Source organism: Acipenser ruthenus, unplaced genomic scaffold (genome assembly GCF_902713425.1).
Source record: "Acipenser ruthenus unplaced genomic scaffold, fAciRut3.2 maternal haplotype, whole genome shotgun sequence".
NCBI lineage: Eukaryota > Metazoa > Chordata > Actinopteri > Acipenseriformes > Acipenseridae > Acipenser > Acipenser ruthenus.
This window is the reverse complement of record NW_026708149.1, coordinates 106,635-131,737: the sequence shown is the minus strand read 5'-3', so window position 1 is coordinate 131,737 and position 25,103 is coordinate 106,635. Positions and strand designations below refer to the sequence as shown.

At 42.8% G+C, this 25,103-nt stretch overlaps 1 long non-coding RNA gene across 1 annotated transcript; it reads left to right on the top strand.

Annotated features, from left to right (window-relative positions):
- Positions 1 to 1,422: 1,422 nt before the first annotated feature.
- Positions 1,423 to 8,902, top strand: LOC131729836 (uncharacterized). Its single transcript, XR_009323749.1, has 4 exons — positions 1,423 to 2,016; positions 6,259 to 6,554; positions 7,486 to 7,766; positions 8,600 to 8,902. It is a non-coding gene; the product is annotated as an uncharacterized LOC131729836 (long non-coding RNA).
- Positions 8,903 to 25,103: the final 16,201 nt, after the last annotated feature.

The window sequence follows — 25,103 nt, the reverse complement described above, 5'->3', positions numbered from 1 at the left end:
TAACCCTAACCCTAACCCTAACCTGTTCAAAACAAAGAAAAGATTTGTCATAGTTTTTCATTTATGGTTATGTGGTAGAATATTCACAAAACAATGTATTCTAGACAATGTTAAGAACACATATTTTAATGTAATAACTTGTATTGTACCACTCTGTAACTGTTTGTAATTTTCTACCTGTATCTTGTTTGCAACAAATAGCTGTGTGCACAATAATGCCGCTGTAAGCAAGAGGGGTATCCCCAGATAGCACCAAGCATCCTGTCTTCTAAATGTGAACGCTGACATGTTGTGGCACTAGCCACACAAGTGTTTAAATAAACACTCCCTTTAGTTAAAATGCCTGGCCAGGTAACTTCTTAATTATTGTATCTATTTAATTAAGGATTCCCCTTTAAGAAGGCTGAACTCCCATGAGCCTTTGTTCTTTTTTAAACAGGTAGAGGGTTGAAGGGAGGCAGGTTTTGTGTTCTGGGTTCCTCCATTTTGTGTATGGCGGTGTGGTTTGTGTGCAGGTTCTGAATGGGTTCCAGTTGGCTTTCAGGATTTTATTTACAAGAAAATTATATTAAATAAGAACTGTACTACCTTGGAGCATCTCTTGGACAACTTGTTGCTGTTGGACTGCCACTGGAACTACAGAATAAGCATCAACAAACAAACAAACAAACAGTCGGGTGAGATCATTCTGGGGTTGTTTCCATTTTTTGCATTTGTTTCTTTTTTGCTTGGTTGGATTACTTGGATTGTTTTTTAGACTTGATTTGTTCGAGACATTGTTTTGCATGAGTGCTATGTGTGTGATAATTTTTGTAATATATATATATATATATATATATATATATATATATATATATATATATGCATTTATAAGTTTTTTTTTACTATATTAGTAATTGGCTATTTCATATCTTTATTTCCTTGCCTGACTTTAAAATTGTTTGCTGCTTTACCCTCTACTATTTGTGGGCTTGTCTTAAATCATTTGCGATTCACTTGTGTGTAGTTTACTGGTGTGTTTTCTGCTCTGAAACTGTATATAAAAATAAGTTTGATCTGTTTGTTTGTCATTTTTGTAGTGAAACCATTTTAAAATAGAGACACATATTTTGCAGCTTCAGTGGTTGTATGTTGTCCAATTTTAGTGTTAAACAGGTTTTTTTTCTTGCATTTCTTTATATCGGCTTAAATTTGTTGCAGTAAAACAACAGGTTTTATTTTAGAAAACTTTCAATTTTGTGTTATTTGAAACAATAATTTGACCTGTTCAAAACAAAGAAAATGTGTAGTGAAAGATTTGTCATAGTTTTTCATTTATGGTTATGTGGTAGAAAATTCACAAAACAAGGTATTCTAAACAATGTTAAGAACACATATTTTATTATTATTATTTATTTCTTAGCAGACACCCTTATCCAGGGCAACTTACAATTGTTACAAGATATCACATTATTTTTACATCCAATTACATTATTTTTACATGCAATTGCCCATTATACAGTTGGGTTTTTACTGGAGCAATCTAGGTAAAGTACCTTGCTCAAGAGTACAGCAACAGTGTCCCCAACCGGGGATTGAACCCACGACCCTACAGTCAAGAGTCCAGAGCCCTAACCACTACTCCACACTGCTGCCCTAGCCACACAAGTGTTTAAATAAACACTCCCTTTAGTTAAAATGCCTGGCCAGGTAACTTCTTAATTATTGTATCTATTTAATTAAGGATTCCCCTTTAAGAAGGCTGAACTCCCATGAGCCTTTGTTCTTTTTTAAACAGGTAGAGGGTGGAAGGGAGGCAGGTTTTGTGTTCTGGGTTCCTCCATTTTGTGTATGGTGGTGTGGTTTGTGTGCAGGTTCTGAATGGGTTCCAGTTGGCTTTCAGGATTTTATTTACAAGAAAATTATATTAAATAAGAACTATACCTACCTTGGAGCATCTCTTGGACAACTTGTTGCTGTTGGACTGCCACTGGAACTACAGAATAAGCATCAACAAACAAACAAACAAACAGTCGGGTGAGAACATTCTGGGGTTGTTTCCATTTTTTGCATGTGTTTCTTTTTTGCTTGGTTGGATTACTTGGATTATTTTTTGGACTTGATTTGTTCGAGACATTGTTTTGCATGAGTGCTATGTGTGTGATAATTTTTGTAATATATATAATATATATATATATATGCATTTATAAGTTTTTTTTACTATATTAGTAATTGGCTATTTCATATCTTTATTTCCTTGCCTGACTTTAAAATTGTTTGTTGCTTTACCCTCTACTATTTGTGGGCTTGTCTTAAATCATTTGCAATTCACTTGTGTGTAGTTTACTGGTGTGTGTGGCATTAAATTTGTTAATTGAGGACCCTCGTTTTTTTTGGTTTTATTCGCTGTTGGCTGAAGCTTTTAGTTTCAAACCGTTACAATGTGGCAACCAATTGCAAAAGTAGAAGTTATGAGTCATGAAGATAATTCTGAGCCACCCTTTTGACTGTCTGTTCTACTAAAAATATGGTCTCTGTCTCCTCTGTATGCAAGAGTTTTGCTCAAGTTGCTACATGCCCAACTGTCACAAGTTTGGCAGTGTTATGTGGGCTTGTTCTCAAACTGACTCTGCACTGAGTGTTGTGACAGGCTCCAGGTTTGCAAATCTTAATAAAGCTTGCTGTTTGAGAATCTACAGTCTCTCTTCCTTTCAATAGAATTTCCAAGACAGTTATTTCAATAAGTCAAGTGAAATCTGTTTTTTGCCAAAATTTCAAGGAATCTCCAAAAGGGTTCTTTAATTATTCAGGGGTCTAAAGGGTTAAAATATATAAAAGAAAATAAAATGTATATCCTAAAAGGTTGAAGGGCTCATAAGTGAATGGTCATGGGTCAAGAGTCAGTGGTCGGGTCGGGGGGGGGGGGGGGGGGGGGGTGGTGGTGGTCTATGTCCAATGGGGAGGGGCGCGGAGGATGAAGAGAGGCAAAGACGAGCCACGCGTGTCAAAAAGTCCAGCGCGCGCTGGACTTTTTGACGCGCGTGGCTCGTCTTTGCCTCTCTTCATCCTCCGCGCCCCTCCCCATTGTCCCTCTCTGTCCCTCTCTGTTCCTCCCATCTCTCCACCCCCCCACTTTCCTTTCCGGGGGGGCTCCCATCTCTCTCTCTCCAACCAGCCTTCTTTCTCAGCACTTTATTTACTCACACACGTTCATCTCAGCCACTTCACTCATACCAAGCACAATCCACTAGCTCAAGCCACACAGCTCTTGCTATATAATATATAAAGAGTTCAATTGTTATTTATAACTCATATAATTAGTCCAAAGTCTATTTGTGGTTTGGTTTTATTACAGTATATTTCTATCTTAAAATGATAAAAAAATATTATATTGGTCATTGAGGATTACATGGTTAATGTTTTATACAATTTAATTCTTTAAAATAAAAAAATATATATCACACATAACTTTTGATTTATTCCTCACAAATCAGTAATTTTACAATTCAGGATATTTGGGATATATGCTAATTACATCATTCCAATAGCTATTTATAATTCGTATAACTACGTAAAATTCAATTTAGGGTTATTACTCATTAATTTATATATTAAAATAAGTTCAAATATTATATTGTTACCAAAACGGCGTTTGTGGATAATATATGTTCAATGTTTTATACAATTTTAATTATTAAAAATATATATTTAATTTAAATATATGTACCTTTCCAGTTAAGTGTCACAAATTGAATTATGGGTAATATGAAAATATACGGGATATGGAGAAACCCATTGAATTATTCTGCCGTAAACACCGCAATTAACCACCAGGGGGAGATGTTCGGAAACTGCATGCAATCTTGTATTTGACCAAATGTAAACAATTATCATTTTGTCTACGAACATCCGATCCAGACGCATGATACGTCTTTGGAAAGCCACAAAACGGCTTTTTTATATAAAAAAAATAACCCCTGCATATTGAGCTACAGGGCACAGCACGAGCAGTGAAACCAGGGTCCCCACAGACTTCTATCAGGCGCGTTCACGGTCATAACAAAGCCTACGTCAGCATGTGCGCTTCACAGAATGTCCGCCCCCATGCTTGCCTGGAGTTTCACATCGCAATAGGAGGATTCTCCTCAGGTAAAACAAAACCGTATTGTTATTTATACCTGTTTAAGGGGCTTGTTTTTTGGCTGTACGGCTTCATCTCATCCTTTTTGTTTGTCATAATCGAAAGCGCGCCAGCCTCCGTTTTCTGTGTTTGTTTTAACCCTTTGCAGTCCATTTATTAAGTGCGCAACAGGCACGTCAGGTTTTCACACGCGCAGTTCATTTTATACGCGCTGTTTAAAAGAATTTTTTTTCACAGTCAAACGGGTTTAAATGGCCCTGCATATCAACAAAGCACTCACTAGGAATCTCCAGCCCCGCCCCACCCTTTCGTTTGCTATAGCGTTTACCTATGTAAGAAATAAATAATAATAATAATAATCATAATAATAATCATAATAATAATAATAGTAATAATAATAGTCGTACATACCGATCGATCATCTCTGGATCACTCGTTTTATCACCAAACTCCTCAATAATGCGATCCAAGTCATTATTTTATTACTATAACATCTGAAAAAAGCTCTACAAATGTCCATGATAGTCTCAGTGCGCTGACGCACTCAGCCAGCTTGTTTACTATGAACGCCCCGTTATCTGATACCTGATACCATATTCATGAGATACGCCTTTTTTTTTTTTCTCGACTTGTTTCGGCTCCTGTCGCTCGCACTCGGCAATTGAATGGTTGTCTCGGCTTTTTCCGGAGAAAAAACGACTAAACACGCGTTTATTGCGTTGCTATAATGATGTCGGACCCAGTCCGACAAAGGACCTGTGAGGAATAATTGCAATGTCGGACCCAGTCCGACAATGGACCGCAAATTAATGTTGCTGTGTTGTTTTTTGCTATGGATGATTTATCTGATTGCCCCCGCTAATGCTTATTGTGCACACACGAGGTTGTTGCCTCTTCATGGTTTTAATATCACCGGGTGTGTGTTAATTTCTTTTTATTGTTGGGTGTTCGAGTTGTGAAGGAGTGGCGTCGCTGTTTATATTGTTGTTCTTGTTCCCTGCAGCATTGAAATGTTAGCCAATCTGTATCTATCATTTTGGGATCCATGGTGGTTGATTACATTAGTCACTTAAACTGTAATTTCTGATTAGAATTCACTGTGTTGTTTATGTATTTGTGTGGAGTTTATTGTTTTAATTAATATAGTTTTCTGTTTTAACAAGATATAAACTGAAAACACACAATGTGTGGGGTTTGTCAGTGTGTGCCTCGTAATCACGTGACCCACGATTTCAGACTACAGGGGGTGCGTTCACGAGAGGCAGACTTTGCTAAGTCTGCGCAGATTCTGAAAATTCCTTGGCTACTTGCTCCGATTCTGTGCGGATTCTGCGCAGAATGACACGAGTCTGCGTGTCGTGAACGCACCCGAACTCTCTCCACACACAACACACAGCGTTCTTGCGCCTGCCATCACTCCTGCACACGTGAGGGGAATACTGAACCTGGTAACAAATTCAAATCCATGCGTTTCCAGCAGATGTGTCCGTCCTCGCCTCTTGCTTTGCTCGACTACCTCTAAGAGAAATGTGTTGGGCTTGTCTCTTCACCTCAGTGTTGCTATTGTGTTTAAATTGACACATTTTTTTCTGCACTTGTATTAAATGTCGCTTCATCTGTGAGACTGAGAAATAATTCTCAGACAATATTATGTCTGTAGACCAAGAGAAAATTCATAATACTGTTCTGTGACAATGTGAAGCACTTCCAGTGTATTTATTTATTTATTTATTTATTTATTGCATTTATATAGCGATTTTTGTACAAGCGTTTCACAAAGCACTGTACAGTACAGAGCACAAAAAAAGAAAAAAACACAATACATTTCTATAGCATGCCACACATACAGACCATAATAATACAAAAGCAGCAGTTTTTATGAAAGTGTGTTTTTGCTCTTGACAATACTCGACCGTCCCCTCGCTAGATTGCTCTGATACTGTGTGTCTGTGTGTGTGTCTGTGTCTGTGTCTGTGTCTGTGTCTGTGTCTGTGTCTGTGTCTGTGTCTGTGTCTGTGTCTGTGTGTGTGTGTGTGTGTGTTCTTGTCTCTCGCCTGTCCGGTGAGGATGAAGATGTAGTTTCAGTGTTTAATGCTCATCCCCTCAGTGTGTGTCTGTATGTTCTTGTCTCTTGACAGGTCTGTGAGGATGAGAAGGTCTCCACAGTCTGGAGTCTGGTCTCTGACAGGCTCAACATACCTGTCAATCAACAGGGACTCCTCTACAAAGGCAAGGTGCTGGCAGGTAGGCTGAACAGCACAGCACAGCACAGCACAGCACAGCACAGCACAGCTCACCCCTCCTCTCACCCCTCGCCTCATCCCTCCTCTCACTCCTCGCCTCACCCCGGGTCAGTGTGGCACAGCCTGCCTGCTCTTCTGAACAAACACTTCAGCCCTGCCGACGCAGTGAGAGTCTGGAGCAGCAACACAAGGTAACCTGAACACAAACACACACACACACACAGACACACACAAACACACACACAGTGAGAGGCTGGAGCAGCTACACAAGGTAAATTGAACACAATAAACACGGCTACACACACAATCCTAGCTGCAGCAGATGTGCAATGTTATACAGACACACACAGACACAGCTGTACAGTGACACAGAGACGCACACACAATCACAGCTGCAGCATACACACTCTGAAATGCAGGTGTAGAGCAGCGTGTAGTTGTGACTCTGTGTCTCTCTCCTCCCCCTCTCCTCTCCTCTCCTTACTTTGTTTAAAAGAATAGAAGCACACCCAGTGAGCAAGGCATTGAGCAGCCCCACATCCCGCTTCACAATACCGCTACATATTGACTGACGGTTCGCATTGTGTGTGTTTGGTAAGACAAACCACATTTTCTACTTCTACTTTCTACGATTGGGCAAGTCAGCGGTTGTTTGATAACAGAACATAAAACATCACAGAGTGGGTTGAACTGCATTGCTGGAAATCAAGGCCCTTTAAAATGTGTACCTTCCCAGCTCAGGTATTGCTGAGGTAAAGAGACACTTCCTACAGGAGGACAGGACGTTGTCAAGGAGGGGATGTCGTCACGTGTCCTGAGGGCTTTCTTAAAAACATTGTTTTATTATTTCTAAGCGTACGTTGTTATTGCCTTTTAGCTCTTGAGCATAATAATCTCAATCCCGTTTGAAATGACACTAAGTGCATTTGCATGGTGGCAGATGAGGGATGTCGCTTCACTCGAGGCTTGCGTACTGATGAAGATGTAGTTTCAGTGTTTAATGCTCATCCCCTCACTGTGTGTGTTCTTGTCTCTCGCCTGTCCTGTGAGGATGAAGATGTAGTTTCAGTGTTTAATGCTCATCCCCTCACTGTGTGTCTGTGTGTTCTTGTCTCTTGACAGGTCTGTGAGGATGAGAAGGTCTCCACAGTCTGGAGTCTGATCTCTGACAGCCTCAACATACCTGTCAATCAACAGGGACTCCTCTACAAAGGCAAGGCGCTGGCAGGTAGGCTGAACAGCACAGCACAGCACAGCACAGCTCACCCCTCCTCTCACCCCTCGCCTCATCCCTCCTCTCACTCCTCGCCTCACCCCGGGTCAGTGTGGCACAGCCTGCCTGCTCTTCTAAACAAACACTTCAGCCCTGCCGACGCAGTGAGAGTCTGGAGCAGCAACACGAGGTAACCTGAACACAAACACACACAAACACACACACAGTGAGAGGCTGTAGCAGCTACACAAGGTAACCTGAACACAATAAACACACACACACACACACACACACACACACACAGTGAGAGTCTGCAGCAGCTACACAAGGTAACCTGAACACAATAAACACACACACTGCTATACACACACACACACACACACAGTGAGAGTCTGCAGCAGCTACACAAGGTAAATTGAACACAATAAACACACACACTGCTACACACACACACACACACACAGAGTGAGAGTCTGGAGCAGCTACACAAGGTAACCTGAACACAATAAACACACACACTGCTACACACACACACAGTGAGAGTCTGGAGCAGCTACACAAGGTAACCTGAACACAATAAACACACACACTACTATATATACACACACACACACACACACACACACTGCTACAATGCACACCGGATTTAAAAGTATGTTCTGTATTACAGTGCCACATGTCGTCTCTTTTGGCAGGTGATATTTTCAAAATAATATTGAGTGGCAATAAAGAGTGCTGACTGTATTTGAACCCGGAGTAACTGTTTGTTAAGGTAGTTAGTAACACTTGTGATTGTATTTAATGATTCTTTATATCCGTGATTGTCTTGATTTCAATGCAGTTAATTAACGCAGAAGTTGTTCTTCCCTGCAACTATTGTAAGGATTAATGCTGCCTCTTTCAACTTGGGGTGCATGCTATGTATTTTTTGGGTGACACTTGTGGGACAGGTAAAGTTGTATATAATGTCCAACTAGGCTGAAAGGATTTATAGATTGCTTAATTTTTTTTTTTATATTTTAGGTGATGAAGTGACACTTTGAATATGGGGCCTGATGAGAGAAGTATCCTTTTCATGTGGTTTTGGTTTTGCCGTTGTGAGCAGGTGTGGGAGACAGCACCGTGTCTGCATGTGAAATAACAAAGTCATCGCAGTGGAGGGACTCTCTGAAGGCTGCTGTTTGTGGATTTGTCTTGTAATGTGAGTGATCTACTGTACTGTGATGCCACTGGCTGTACGCATGCTGCACTGCAGGGGAGAGACCGCTGGCATTCACAGGGCATGCTTGTTCATTTAAAGCACGCTGCACTGCAGGGGAGACACCGCTGGCATTCACAGGGCATGCTTGTTCATTTAAAACACGCTGCACTGCAGGGGAGAGACCGCTGGCATTCACAGGGCATGCTTGTTCATTTAAAGCACGCTGCACTGCAGGGGAGAGACCGCTGGCATTCACAGGGCATGCTTGTTCATTTAAAGCACGCTGCACTGCAGGGGAGAGACCGCTGGCATTCACAGGGCATGCTTGTTCATTTAAAGCACGCTGCACTGCAGGGGAGAGACCGCTGGCATTCACAGGGCATGCTTGTTCATTTAAAGCACGCTGCACTGTAGGGGAGACACCACTGGCATTCACAGGGCATGCTTGTTCATTTAAAGCATGCTGCTGTGGGATGTTTGCACAGTGATCTTGTATCTTATTTTCAGGTGAAGTTTTGAATGCATCAAGTTGGAAGACTTGGCTTAAGATAATGAACTCCACTTTTCATAATGTAAATAGTTTAGTTTGCATGATTTGATAATACAGGTGGATTTAATTAGACAACAAAACCACCCATTACTCCATAAACAATGACTTGAACATTCATTATCCTGTCTGACCATGTTTCAGGAGACCTCTAGTGGTCAAGATGCACCATGTGAGGGAATAATGCTATTTTTATTCTCAAACCTCCCTTGAATTACTTTACCACAACATCTGCACACACACACACACATATATATATATATATATATATATATATATATATATATATATATATATATATATATATATATATATATGTATATGTATAATGTATGTATATATCAATACATGTATATATGTGTTCTTATCTAGTGTCGTGGTAGAACAGTTTTGGCCTTAGCAATAGTCAATGCTAGTAATTGGAAATGCTGAGTAATTGAAAGTATTTTATGTGTTTCACTGATCTGTCATGAGGGGTGTTTGTGCTGCACTGAGGGTCACTGATCTGTCATGAGGGGTGTTTGTGCTGCACTGTGGGTCACTGATCTGTCATGAGGGGTGTTTGTGCTGCAGTGTGGGTCACTGATCTGTCATGAGGGGTGTTTGTGTTTCACTGTGGGTCACTGATCTGTCATGAGTGGTGTTTGTGCTGCACTGCGGGTCACTGATCTGTCATGTGGGGTGTTTGTGCTGCACTGTGGGTCACTGATCTGTCATGTGGGGTGTTTGTGCTGCACTGTGGGTCACTGATCTGTCATGTGGGGTGTTTGTGCTGCACTGTGGGTCACTGATCTGTCATGAGGGGTGTTTCTGCTGCACTGAGGGTCACTGATCTGTCATGAGGGGTGTTTGTGCTGCACTGTGGGTCACTGATCTGTCATGTGGGGTGTTTGTGTTTCACTCATCTGTCATGTGGGGTGTTTGAGCTGCATTGTGGGTCACTGATCTGTCATGAGGGGTGTTTGTGCTGCACTGTGGGTCACTGATCTGGCATGAGGGGTGTTTGTGCTGCACTGAGGGTCACTGATCTGTCATGAGGGGTGTTTGTGCTGCACTGTGGGTCACTGATCTGTCATGTGGGGTGTTTGTGCTGCACTGTGGGTCACTCATCTGTCATGTGGGGTGTTTGTGCTGCACTGATCTGTCATGTGGGGTGTTTGTGCTGCATTGTGGGTCACTGATCTGTCATGAGGGGTGTTTGTGCTGCACTGTGTTTCACTGATCTGTCATGTGGGGTGTTTGTGCTGCACTGATCTGTCATGAGGGGTGTTTGTGCTGCATTGTGGGTCACTGATCTGTCATGAGGGGTGTTTGTGCTGCACTGTGTTTCACTGATCTGTCATGTGGGGTGTTTGTGCTGCACTGATCTGTCATGAGGGGTGTTTGTGCTGCACTGTGGGTCACTGATCTGTCATGTGGGGTGTTTGTGCTGCATTGTGGGTCACTGATCTGTCATGAGGGGTGTTTGTGCTGCACTGTGTTTCACTGATCTGTCATGTGGGGTGTTTGTGCTGCACTGATCTGTCATGTGGGGTGTTTGTGCTGCATTGTGGGTCACTGATCTGTCATGAGGGGTGTTTGTGCTGCACTGTGGGTCACTGATCTGTCATGAGGGGTGTTTGTGCTGCACTGTGGGTCACTGATCTGGCATGAGGGGTGTTTGTGCTGCACTGTGGGTCACTGATCTGGCATGAGGGGTGTTTGTGCTGCACTGTGGGTCACTGATCTGGCATGAGGGGTGTTTGTGCTGCACTGTGGGTCACTGATCTGGCATGTGGGGTGTTTGTGCTGCACTGTGGGTCACTGATCTGCCATGTGGGGTGTTTGTGCTGCACTGTGGGTCACTGATCTGTCATGAGGGGTGTTTGTGCTGCACTGTGGGTCACTGATCTGTCATGTGGGGTGTTTGTGCTGCACTGTGGGTCACTGATCTGACATGTGGGGTGTTTGTGCTGCACTGTGGGTCACTGATCTGTCATGTGGGGTGTTTGTGCTGCACTGTGGGTCACTGATCTGTCATGTGGGGTGTTTGTGCTGCACTGTGGGTCACTGATCTGTCATGTGGGGTGTTTGTGCTGCACTGTGGGTCACTGATCTGTCATGAGGGGTGTTTCTGCTGCACTGAGGGTCACTGATCTGTCATGAGGGGTGTTTGTGCTGCACTGTGGGTCACTGATCTGTCATGTGGGGTGTTTGTGTTTCACTCATCTGTCATGTGGGGTGTTTGAGCTGCATTGTGGGTCACTGATCTGTCATGAGGGGTGTTTGTGCTGCACTGTGGGTCACTGATCTGGCATGAGGGGTGTTTGTGCTGCACTGAGGGTCACTGATCTGTCATGAGGGGTGTTTGTGCTGCACTGTGGGTCACTGATCTGTCATGTGGGGTGTTTGTGCTGCACTGTGGGTCACTCATCTGTCATGTGGGGTGTTTGTGCTGCACTGATCTGTCATGTGGGGTGTTTGTGCTGCATTGTGGGTCACTGATCTGTCATGAGGGGTGTTTGTGCTGCACTGTGTTTCACTGATCTGTCATGTGGGGTGTTTGTGCTGCACTGATCTGTCATGAGGGGTGTTTGTGCTGCATTGTGGGTCACTGATCTGTCATGAGGGGTGTTTGTGCTGCACTGTGTTTCACTGATCTGTCATGTGGGGTGTTTGTGCTGCACTGATCTGTCATGAGGGGTGTTTGTGCTGCACTGTGGGTCACTGATCTGTCATGTGGGGTGTTTGTGCTGCATTGTGGGTCACTGATCTGTCATGAGGGGTGTTTGTGCTGCACTGTGTTTCACTGATCTGTCATGTGGGGTGTTTGTGCTGCACTGATCTGTCATGTGGGGTGTTTGTGCTGCATTGTGGGTCACTGATCTGTCATGAGGGGTGTTTGTGCTGCACTGTGGGTCACTGATCTGTCATGAGGGGTGTTTGTGCTGCACTGTGGGTCACTGATCTGGCATGAGGGGTGTTTGTGCTGCACTGTGGGTCACTGATCTGGCATGAGGGGTGTTTGTGCTGCACTGTGGGTCACTGATCTGGCATGAGGGGTGTTTGTGCTGCACTGTGGGTCACTGATCTGGCATGAGGGGTGTTTGTGCTGCACTGTGGGTCACTGATCTGTCATGTGGGGTGTTTGTGCTGCACTGTGGGTCACTGATCTGCCATGTGGGGTGTTTGTGCTGCACTGTGGGTCACTGATCTGTCATGAGGGGTGTTTGTGCTGCACTGTGGGTCACTGATCTGTCATGTGGGGTGTTTGTGCTGCACTGTGGGTCACTGATCTGACATGTGGGGTGTTTGTGCTGCACTGTGGGTCACTGATCTGTCATGAGGGGTGTTTGTGCTGCACTGTGGGTCACTGATCTGTCATGAGGGTTGTTTGTGCTGCACTGTGGGTCACTGATCTGTCATGAGGGGTGTTTGTGCTGCACTGTGGGTCACTGATCTGTCATGTGGGGTGTTTGTGCTGCACTGATCTGTCATGTGGGGTGTTTGTGCTGCATTGTGGGTCACTGATCTGTCATGAGGGGTGTTTGTGCTACACTGTGGGTCACTGATCTGTCATGAGGGGTGTTTATGCTGCACTGTGGGTCACTGATCTGTCATGAGGGGTGTTTGTGCTGCACTGTGGGTCACTGCCACACAGGGTCACTGCCACACAGGGTCACTGTATTTTGGATCATGTTTTTTTGTTTTTTTTAAAACCTTTATTTAACCAGGAAGTCTTTTTAAGATTCAAAATCTCTTTTTGGAGACAGATCTGACCAATAGGGCAGTGTCACAAAGACGGCCAGAGTGGGTGGCGTCAGACCAGAAGCATGAAATAAACAGACAGAGATGTGTGGTTTGGTGAAGCTGAGCGAATGCTTTGCTCAGCATTTAATAAACAGAACAGAAAATAAAAGGTTTTAAACACAAAACAGGACACGGCACTTGCGCCAAAATAAATAGACAAACAAAACGTACTAAACACTTAACAAACGGTGCACAGAGAGACAAACAAACACGGTGAGTACAAACACTTCTAGATTATTATTTGACTTCACTTTTACGTTCTCCTTCTCTCTCACCCGTTCTCCACTCTCGAACACCCAACCCCGAGTGAAGGAAAATGTGTCTATATATACTGTTGTGCTGGGATTCAATTACTAATTAATTATTCACTTGAATCCCAGCACGTGAATTAATTACGTGCAACCCCGTGCTCACATATTACATTTAACCAGCACGTGAAGTGATTTGTGCCCTCCTCGTGCCTAAATATAAATCTACATTTTTAGCTACACGTGAAACACAGACCCGTTTATATCCCGTGTACCAATGACTATACACCAACATTAACACACGCACACAACATACAACACATAATATGCACACAGGGGCGGGGCACATTGCCACAGGCAGCAATACAGAAACAATCACACACATTAACAGATTAACAGAAACATTTCAAAAATAATAATACCATGAAACAGTAATTAATCAGGACATTCCATTGGATTATTTGCAACTTTAAAATTAATTAAAACAAGTACATTTATCAGAAATAAAATTTCCCCCCTGATTTTTTTTAATCTGTTAATAATGAGATAGTTTGATATGCTTTTGAAGGTCGTTCCATGACCAGTGTTTGCTCTGCAGTTGATAGAATGTCATTCGCTTGGTCGTTATTGTTGTCTTTGACAGATTCCTGGAGTGTGTGGCTGTGTGCCTGAGTGACATCCAGAACTTAAGAGAAGTCGTTTCAATTCTGGTTCTTTCTTGAGGAGAGGTGCCTTGTAGTGGTGAGTGTCAGGGTCAGTGTGGCTCGCTCCTGTGACTCTGAGCCCTGGAGCCGCTTTTAAGGGACAGTGTCCTGCAGAGTCTGCCTGTCTGCCCTTGACATTGTGTGAGGGCGTTTGTACCTGAGAATCAGGACTAGCTTCTCGTGACGAATGGGATGCTGGCTGGAGCATTTCTTTATGTAGTTCAGCATGTTAGTTCACATGTAGCTGACAGTGTGGACGTGCTCATCTTGCATTGCGAGTGTCAGCTGGTTAATTCATGACTACAGTAACCTGCAGGTCACAGCTTGCACAGGTTCATCAACATTGTCAGTTCCTCATGTATCCAGTGTGCGCAGTGCTGTAGCAGACAGTGAGGAGTAGTGGAGCAACAATCAATCCATTTATCCATCCTCTGCCCTTAAATTTCCCGAGCTGCGATTACATATTGTTGAATCGATGCATGAGATGAGAGCCCAGTTTGGAGTCTGCTGTTGCCGTTGTCTCAGGAAATAAGTTGATCAAGCTCTAGAATTTAAAGGGGAGGTTCCATTGTTTCTAATGTAACCGAGCCTAGGCTAGGAAATAAGTTGATCGAGCCAGGAAATAAGTTGATCGGATATGTTAATGAAAAATAAATAATTTAAAATTCATTTTGTAGGTATAATTTATATCAATTAGTAGATCGGATTTATTCATCAGTATGCTGCTTGATAAGATGATGTGAATATCGCTTTAGATCCGATATATTAGCCTAACAAAAATGCATAATTTAAAATGACTTTTGTACGTATAATTTACATTAACATGTAGATCGGATACATTCGACAGCATTACGCTAGATAAGGGAATGTGAATATCGCTGTAATATATATTAGCAGCAAATAAATCATTTAAAATGAATTGTACGATTGTACATTTCTGATTGTGTATTTCTGTTTGTGTAACAAACGTTAACTAGCAAAACGTGTTGCGTATTGACGTTATTTTGCATTTCTGGAGGTGTTTTTGTTTTGGGAAGCACTACAGTTTGGACAGCAGGTATGCGAGCGATTGTCCAAAAGTTAAAGCATGAGTTTCAATCATGGAAAACATTAAGCTCCATGCTGCGATCACTAACTAGGCCACGGAGCACATCAATCACAGGATGTACTTGAAAAACGTTGCTAATACAGTATTATTATTTGATATTTGTTCTTTCATTTATTTTACATACAGTATTTTGTATAATAAAAGACAGAAAATGAACAGGAAACTGGTTATCATAGTGCATGTGTTTCAATTACAAGTTTGGGAAGAAACAATACATTCATTAATTAAAATCTAAAGAGTTAACGTCTTTGCTAAACCGTGGTAAATACCTGTAGTTCAATACCAACCATGATTTTGTGTTGTGAGAGAGATCATACAGTATATGCAGGCTACTATATATCAGCATCATTTTAAAATGGTAAATCCCTGTAGTGCAACAACCAATAAGACATGTAACGAGAAAGAGATACAGTATATTGAATTAAAGTGAATTATCACGATTTAAAATATTAGCTATACTAATATTAAAATGTATAAAATGACTTGCCCTGCTAATAATATTATGGATGCAGCATGTCATTATATTACTGAAACATTTTAAGTTTGATTAAAGATTGACAACATTTTGACATGTAAAATCATTTAATATATAAATAAATCTCCGCGATCACACATAAACTACATCAGATTGACATCGATGTTATAGAAACATAAAAAGACAGGGGTTTAAAACAGTTTACCATTGAAACAGTCGTCGATCACACATTTTAAAGTTCATACGAAAAGACAGTGGCACGAACACGCACCAACATAATACACGGGCAGATCAAAATAAAAAGCCATGCAGTGAACCTCCCCTTTAATCAAACTGTAGCCCTGCCTTACTTTTGTCTACTTTTAGAACATATGAACATAAGAAAGTTTACAAATGAGAGGAGGCCATTCAGCCCATCTTTGCTTGTTTGGTTGTTAGTAGCTTATTGATTCCAGAATCTCATCAAGCAGCTTCTTGAAGGATCCCAGGGTGTCAGCTTCAACAACATTACTGGGGAGTTGGTTCCAGACCCTCACAATTCTCTGTGTAAAAAAGTGCCTCCTATTTTCTGTTCTGAATGCCCCTTTATCTAATCTCCATTTGTGACCCCTGGTCCTTGTTTCTTTTTTCAGGTCAAAGAAGTCCCCTGGGTCGACATTGTCTACCTTTTAGGATTTTGAATGTTTGAATCAGATCGCCCTGTAGTCGTCTTTGTTCAAGACTGAATAGATTCAATTCTTTTAGCCTGTCTGCATATGACATGCCTTTTAAACCCGGGATAATTCTGGTTGCTCTTCTTTGCACTCTTTCTAGAGCAGCAATATCCTTTTTGTAACAAGGTGACCAGAACTGAACACAATATTCTAGGTGAGGTCTTACTAATTCATTGTAAAATTTTAACATTACTTCCCTTGATTTACATTCAACACTCCTCACAATATATCCAAGCATCTTGTTGGCATTTTTTTTATAGCTTCCCCACATTGTCTAGAGGAAGACATTTCTGAGTCAACATAAACTCCTAGGTCTTTTTCATAGTTCCCTTCTTCAATTTCAGTATCTCCCATATGATATTTGTAATGCACGTTTTTATTGCCTGCATGCAATACTTTACACTTTTCTCTATTAAATTTCATTTGTCATGTGTCTGCCCAGGTCTGAATGCTGTCTAGATCATTTTGAATGACCTTTGCTGCTGCAACAGTGTTTGCCACTCCTATTTTTGTGTCGTCTGCAGATTTAACAAGTTTGCTTACTATACCAGAATCTAAATAATTAATGTAGATTAGGAATAGCAGAGGACCCAATACTGATCCCTGTGGTACACCACTGGTTACCTTGCTCCATTTTGAGGTTTCTCCTCTAAGCAGTACTTTCTGTTTTCTACATGTTTACCACTCCCTAATCCATGTGCATGCATTTGCATCCATGTGCATCCCCTGGTCAGCTGTCCAGCTCACTGCTGCAGAAGTTTGTTTGGGGCTGGGACAATGGACTTGTGTGTTTTAGCCATTTGTTAATCTTTGAAGAGGACCTGCAAGTTTGTCTTGCAGTCTTCCCTGCAATAATGATGGACTTTATTTATTTGAGAATCTGTGTTGGAAAATGTACTTTTTGACGGTGAAGTTGTGTTTAAAAAAACAAGTAAAGGAAATGTACATGATCTCTAACTCGCTATTTGACAAATAACAATTAAAAAATGAAAGCATGTGTGATGCCTATTTCCCTGCAAGCCCTTTTCTTTGCCCACTGGAGCACACAGCCTCTTATGGGGGTTTGGAACCGCAAATCACTGCATCTTAAACACACAGCTCTAGAGTCCGTAACTACAGCATGTACTGTACCGTTTATTGTGTGTGTTTTAATGAAGTCTGCTGCTGTACTTGTCTGGCTGTGAGCTTTTGCGTTACCAACAAACAAGGAATTAAACAAAACAAAAGCAGCTCCGTTCTCAGCCTGGCGTGAGATTGATTTTTTTTTTTTTTTATCTACAATGGGAAGTGCTTTAGACTGAACAACCTCAAGCTCCCTTCATCTTGTCACAGCTCTGCACTGTGATATAAAGTCTATTTCCTGTACATTGTCATTATTTTTTGTGTTTTATTTATTGTGATTATTATTATGATTTTAAGAATGTATCGGAAATGTCTTTGTTTTTGCACAGTGGTAAGGTTAGTCCGAGTCATTACAATGGGCAACTGAGCTGTGTTAAGATAAAACTTTTTTTTTTTTAAATTAAAGAAAATTATCTTTATTAAAATCAACAGTTCTACTAAATGGCCACACGATGGCAGCATTGAATAAGGAATAGCAAGAGCTTCGTTCTGCCTGTCTTCATAAAGTGCACTGCCTGCTTTGCCCATTGTTGTAACCTGCTTGACAAAGCCATGCTGAATTAATCAGCTCACTGGGGGTGGGGGTGTGTCTATTTATTATTATTTTCTTAGCATGTGCCCTTATCCAGCGCGACTTACAATTGTTATAAGATATCACATTATTTTTTACATACAATTCCCCATTTATATAGTTGAGTTTTTTTCTGGAGCAATCTAGGTAAAGTACCTTGCTCAAGGGTACAGCAGCAGTGTCCCCCCCCACCTAGGATTGAACCCACAACCTTCCGGTCAAGAGTCCAGAGCCCTAACCACTACTCCACACTACTGCCCGTATTTGTTTGACTCTGTCAAAGATACAATAGAAGTGACTCTTTTATTTTAGCTATTTTCAAGGCAGTAATCACCTCCATGTTGTACAAATCATTAGTCCAGTTCAAGTCACAAATGAGTGTAGTGGTACAGCTGGTAGGATGGCTCAGTTGGTAGAGCACAGGGCCCTGATTCCCAGGGTTGGTGGTCCAAACCCCATTCACAATGCCTGTTTTTCTGGTTTGTTTTTTTTTCAAGTTGGTTAATTTGCCTTGTAGGCAATGTAAAACTAACATCAAGGACAGCTGCTAGGTGTCGCAGTGGGGTTGGTCCCTGTGCTTAAATGCTGTTTACCTTGAGAGACTGGGATCAAATCCAGGCTGCAGATTGAAATCGTCTGTTTTCACAGCACCTTGGAGTTTGAATCTGTTAAAGACACGATAGAAGTGACTCTTTTATTGGATATTTCCAATGATCTGCATTTTGTACAAATCATTAGTTAATGTACTGGAGGTCATTTGACAGCAGGAGAGAGCAGTTGTCTGGCTGCCTCAATTGGTAGAGCACTGGACTCTGATTTCCAGGGTTGTTGGTTAATCTGTCGATTTAAAAAATATTGTTAAATTTACCTTTTTATCAGGTTTATAAGGTTTGGCTTTGAATCCAGTTTAAGTCACAAATGAAACGAAGCTGAGAATCCCCTTAGCCCCCAGGTCCACACCACACAATGTAATAATGTGTTTCACGCAGCAGGAGAGCCAGTCAGCTGGATAGCTCTGTTGGTAGAGCAGCAGGAGAGCCAGTCAGCTGGATAGCTCTGTTGGTAGAGCAGCAGGAGAGCCAGTCAGCTGGATAGCTCTGTTGGTAGAGCAGCAGGAGAGCCAGTCAGCTGGATAGCTCTGTTGGTAGAGCAGCAGGAGAGCCAGTCAGCTGGATAGCTCTGTTGGTAGAGCAGGGGACTGTGATTCCCATGGTAGCGGGATGAAACCCTTGCTAAGGGTATGTGTTTCATTTTCATTTCAAACACTTTGCCCATTTTGATAGACTTGGGTTTACATAACAGGACATCGTTTCTTACAAATAATATAATGAGGGTGATATAAGGGCTTCTCTGCAATGCCGGCTTGTCACAAGCAGACAGGTGGTGCAGTGGGCTAGTTCACTGGTATGCTGTGTTGGTTGCTGTGGGGGACTGGGTTCAAATCCAGGTGCATTTTTCCTTTGTTTTCAAAGACTTGGTTAATTTCTTATATAAGGCAATGAAAAAGCAGACTACTCCGTGGAAGTGAGATGGGTTGGAATCCATTTCAAGTCACAAATGAACCGAAGCTGTGAATCAAATTAACACAATATAATAATGTGTTTCACGCAGTAGGAGAACCAGTCAGCTGTATAGCTCTGTCAGTAAAGCAGGGGACTGTGATTCCCACGGTAGCGGGTTCAAGTCCCGCATGTATATTCTTCTTCATATAAATTCATTTTGACCTTTTGTGAGCTTGGTTTTAAATCCATTTTGTCACAAGTCTCTCTCAAGCTGTTTATGGCTCCCCAGGTCTACATCACAACATGTAATAATGCTTTGACCAGGCCCCTTCATAAGCAGGCTGGATAGCTCACCTGTAGAGTGTGGGATTCTGTTTCCTAGAATTCTGGGTTCAAACCCACCAGGTGTTGATTGCATGTGTATATTCCTCTTTTTCTCTTCAAAAATGTTCTCCTTATTGATAAAGCAAGTGCCACGAAAGCGGGCAAGGTGGTCCAGTTGTCTGATCTGGTGTCCTCAAATGCAGGAAATGAGCCCCAATGTATTTATTGTACACAGAATGGATTGAAGCCGTGCTGTGCAGCTCAGCGTGGTGTTCGGCAGCTCTCTGGCTGGCTCGCTCGGTATATGAATTGAAGCCGTGCTGTGCAGCTCAGCGTGGTGTTCGGCAGCTCTCTGGCTGGCTCTCTGGGTATATGAATTGAAGCGTGCTGTGCAGCTCAGCGTGGTGTTCGGCAGCTCTCTGGCTGGCTCGCTCGGTATATGAATTGAAGCCGTGCTGTGCAGCTCAGTGTGGTGTTCGGCAGCTCTCTGGCTGGCTCGCTCGGTATGGTTTGGATTCAGGCACCCCGCCTGGGCCTTTGAGCGCGTCTGGTTTTTGTGTGATTCTCAGCACTCTGGCTGGCTCAGTATGGTTTTGGACGTGCATTACCTCTTTCCGTCGCTGGGTGGAGTCTTGAGCATACATTCATCAGTAGGAGGTCATGAGATTTCAGAATCCATAACCTCCTACTGCTGCAAGTATGCCTAAGTCGTTTTTCATTCATTTCACACTGATTTTATTATTTTGTATTATTAAATGTTCGAGTTATTGGTTTATTAGTCCACTGTTTACATCCTAGTGCGTTTCAATGTTGTATTTTTTTTTTGTCAAAAAACAAAGTGATATTTTCATGAAAAACATTTACATTTAAAAAAAAAGTTAAAAAACACGCCGACCAGTGGAATAACGAGGAATTGCATGCTTCTCTTGTGTGGGTTACACTTGGTGCACTGTTCACTGTGCTGTACTTTCATTTTTAAAGAGTGAACCTTATAGACAATGTCACACACAATCCCACCTTAAGCCGATAGATAGCACAGGAGTCTGGTTGGCTAGGTTTGCATCAATGTGATTATTGGTGGACAGGGTTCAAACCTTGGCAGAAAAATGCAATGTGATGTTAAATGCCTTGTTTTTTACATTTATTGTTCCAGAATCTTTGATGTAATGTTAAAGGTAAACTCAGCAGGGGGTCTGTGCTGCTGGTCTATTTCAGCATCCTTGCAACCCCTCAGCTGCACTCATGAAGAATTCAAATACTGGGGAGCATCTGAGGTGCTTTGAGAGCTTTCTGATTGGTGTAGTTGGTAGCGTATCGGCTTCAGATTCTCTTAACAGCTGTTTCAAGTCCCACATGAAACACACGTTATGTTTTTTTCCCCTCATTTTCAGAAATATTGTTTCATTTACCTTATAGAGCTGCCGTATAATAGGGTTGGGTTTGATAATCCCTCCTCTCTTCAGTGGCATGCAACTCAGCATGCGTGTGCAGTCTCTGACAAGGGAAGTGAATCTCATATACCAGGTTAGAGTGCTGGTTTGTCACAAGCAGCCAGGTGGTGGAGTGGGCTAGTTCACTAGCTTTGCCTGCCTTTCACCTTGGAGGTCTGGGTTCAAAGCCAGTTCACAGGACAAATGAACTGAGTTTAAAACCAGACCCACAATTCAATGGCACAGCATGACTGGTGTTCTATGATTAAGAGACTTAAAAAAGAATTGATAAATAAACACCAGCGTTGTGTTTGAAGTCTTGTGTTGTGTGCTTGTTTTGTTTCTCCACGGCGTCTGTTTGTTTGAATCTGTCAGATACAACAGAAGTGACTCTTTTATTGGATATTTTCAAGGCAGTAATCACCTCCATGTTGTACAGATCATTAGTCCAGTTCAAGTCACAAATGACTGCAGCAGTACAGCTGGTAGGATGGCTCAGTTGGGAGAGCACAGGGCCCTGATTCCCAGGGTTGGTGGTCCAAACCCCATTCACAATGCCTGTTTTTCTGGTTTGTTTTTTTTTCAAGTTGGTTAATTTGCCTTGTAGGCAATGTAAAACTAACATCAAGGACAGCTGCTAGGTGTCGCAGTGGGGTTGGTCCCTGTGCTTAAATGCTGTTTACCTTGAGAGACTGGGATCAAATCCAGGCTGCAGATTGAAATCGTCTGTTTTCACAGCACCTTGTAGTTTGAATCTGTCAAAGACATGATAGAAGTGACTCTTTTATTGGATATTTCCAATGGAGTGATATACATTTTGTACAAATCATTAGTTATGTACTGGAGGTCATTTGGCAGCAGGAGAGAGTAGCTCTCTGGCTAGCACAGTTGGTAGAGCACTGGATTCTGACTTCCAAGGTTGTTGGTTCAAGTCACATGTGAAGCACAAGTGTTAATCTTTTGATTTCAAAAATATTGTTAAACTTACCTGTTTATAAGGTTTGGTTTTGAATCCAGTTCATCACAAATTAAACAAAGCTAAGAATCACCTCTTAGCCCCCAGGTCCTCACCACACAATGTAATAATGTGTTTCAAACAACATCAGCACCAGTCGGCTGGATAGCTCTGTTGGTAGAGCAGAGACCCGTGATTCCCTGGGTAGCGGGTTCAAACCCGGGGCAGGTGTTTCCTTTTCATTTTCAAACACTTTACCTATTTTGATAGACTTGTGTTTACGTAACAGGACAAGGGGTCAGTGGTCTAAGCATACAAATAATATAAAGAGGATGATATAAGGGCTTCTGTGCAAAGCTGGGTTGTCACGAGCAGACAGGTGGTGCAGTGGGCTTGTTCACTAGCATGCTGTGCTGTTCACATTGGGGGACTGGGATCAAATCCCGGTGAGTTCCTTGTTTGTTGTCAAAGACTTGGTTAATTTCTTTATATAAGACAATGAAAAAGCAGACTACTCCGTGGAAGTAAGATGGACTGGGTTCAAATCCAGGCGAGTTCTTTGCTTGTTTCAAAGAATGTGTTAATTGAGCTTATATATAGTGTGAACCAAAGCTTTCCTGTGGGAGCTGGTGGCGCAGTGGCTATGCTGCTAGCCTCCTCTCCCTGAAGACGGTGGTTCGAATCCTGGTCCCGGAGGCGAGTTCCTGAGGTAAGTAATGCTGTTGGTTGTGAGTCGTGGTGGTGGTTGTAAATCTGGGTGTTGACTGTAAGTAATGATGCAGGTTGTAACTAACAATGTTGGTTGTGTCTCCACAGATGGAGGAGGGCAGTGTGCCCTGAAGAGGAGCCGGAAGAGGATGAAGAGGGGGCTGGGGCCCCCGGCCGCGGGGGGAGTGGAAGACAGGGGTGTTGGTACCAGAGAGGAGGAAAAGAAGAAGGAGGTGGAGGTGGTGGTGTAAACATGGGGGAGCAGGCAGGGATATTCCTTTTGCCCTGCCATCTGACAGGGAGCGTTAAAGATATCTTCTGTCCTATAATCATCTCTAGAGCTCAGCTGATCGGGCCCATTGCAGGGCAAAAGGCAAGGTAACAGCCCTGCCTGCTCCCCCATGTTTACACCTCCTGCTTTTCCTCCCCCCATGGTACCAACACCCCCATCTTCCACTCCCCCCGCGGCCGGGGGCCCAAGCCCCCTCTTCATCCTCTTCCGGCTCCTCTTCAGGGCACACGGCCCTCCTCCGTCTGTGGAGACACAACCAACATCGTTAGTTACAACCTGCATTATTACTTACAGTCAACACCCAGATTTACAACCACCACCATGACTCACAACCAACAGCATTACTTACCTCAGGAACTCGCCTCCGGGACCAGGATTCGAACCACCGTCTTCAGGGAGAGAAGGCCATCAGCATAGCCACTGCGCCACCAGCTCCCACAGGAATGCTTTGGTTCACACTATATATGAGCTCAATTAACACATTCTTTGAAACAAGCAAAGAACTCGCCTGGATTTGAACCCAGTCCATCTTACTTCCACGGAGTAGTCTGCTTTTTCATTGTCTTATATAAGAAATTAACCAAGTCTTTGAAAACAAAGGAGGAACTCACCTGGATTTGAACTCAGTCCCCCAAGGTAAGCAGCACAGCATGCTAGTGAACTAGCCCACTGCACCACCTGTCTGCTTGTGACTGCCTTGTTGTCTAACCTTTATATGAGGTTCACTTCCCTTGTCAGAGGTCGCACTGCAGGAGTTGAGAATCCTGGCGCTGACTGCACAGTTGCAGTCTTTCATGCCACTGAAGGGCAGCAGTGTGGAGTAGTGGTTAGGGCTCTGGACTCTTGACTCGAGGGTTGTGGGTTCAATCCCCAGTGGGGGACACTGCTGTTGTACCCTTCAGCAAGGTACTTTACCTAGATTGCTCCAGTAATAACCCAACTGTATAAATGGGTAATTGTATGTAAAAATAATGCGATATCTGTAAAAAAAAAAAGTGAAATAATGTATAATGTGATATGTTGTAACAATTGTAAGTCGCCCTGGATAAGGGCGTCTGCTAAGAAATAAATAATAATAATAATAATAATGAAGAGAGGAGGGATTATGAAACACCCCTGTTACACAGCAGGGCTCGGAGGTAAATACCAGGGATACCAGGTCAATGCTATGAGTGTTAACACTAATCATATATATAATAACTGTGTGGCTTCCAGAGGAACATGTGTTTTTTATATTGTGTTCCTCGTCAAGCTGTGGAATCTGAAGCTGCGCAGCAGAAATGATTCCACTTCCAGCAGGTTGACTTTGTGCAAAGTTTCTATTCTGATGTAAACTTTCATCCCCCCCGAGCACTGTACTGTCTCCACTAAATCATTATTACTGATGAACCAACGGGAGCGCCAAGCCTTCCTCAATAGGCAAAGCTAGCGCTGCTGTTCAGGGTGAGCGTGCCTCAGCACTGCCAGCAAGCACTCGGGCGCTGGGGAGCAAAGCAGCACAAGAGCCTGGATGGCTTGGCTTTGCGGGAGTGAAGGGAGCTCTGTGAACACTGTCCTGTCCTTTCTGCAGAGGAAACGGAAGATTAGCATGGAAAGCGACCCCTTAGAGGAAGGACAGCATTCTGATCAAGGACAGGTGGAGGGCCATGAAAAGGCTTCAGAGGCTTCTAGTCGTAGTTTAAAGTTTCAGCCAATAAAAGTGACACGTTGTGTGTCTGTATTGTAGCTGCGATTACTGCCTGGTGATTGAGAATAAATATGTATAGATCCCCTTTCAGGGCTTGTTGTGTGACAGGATGCTGCATGGAGCCATGAAGAAGGGAAACGCCCACACAGTA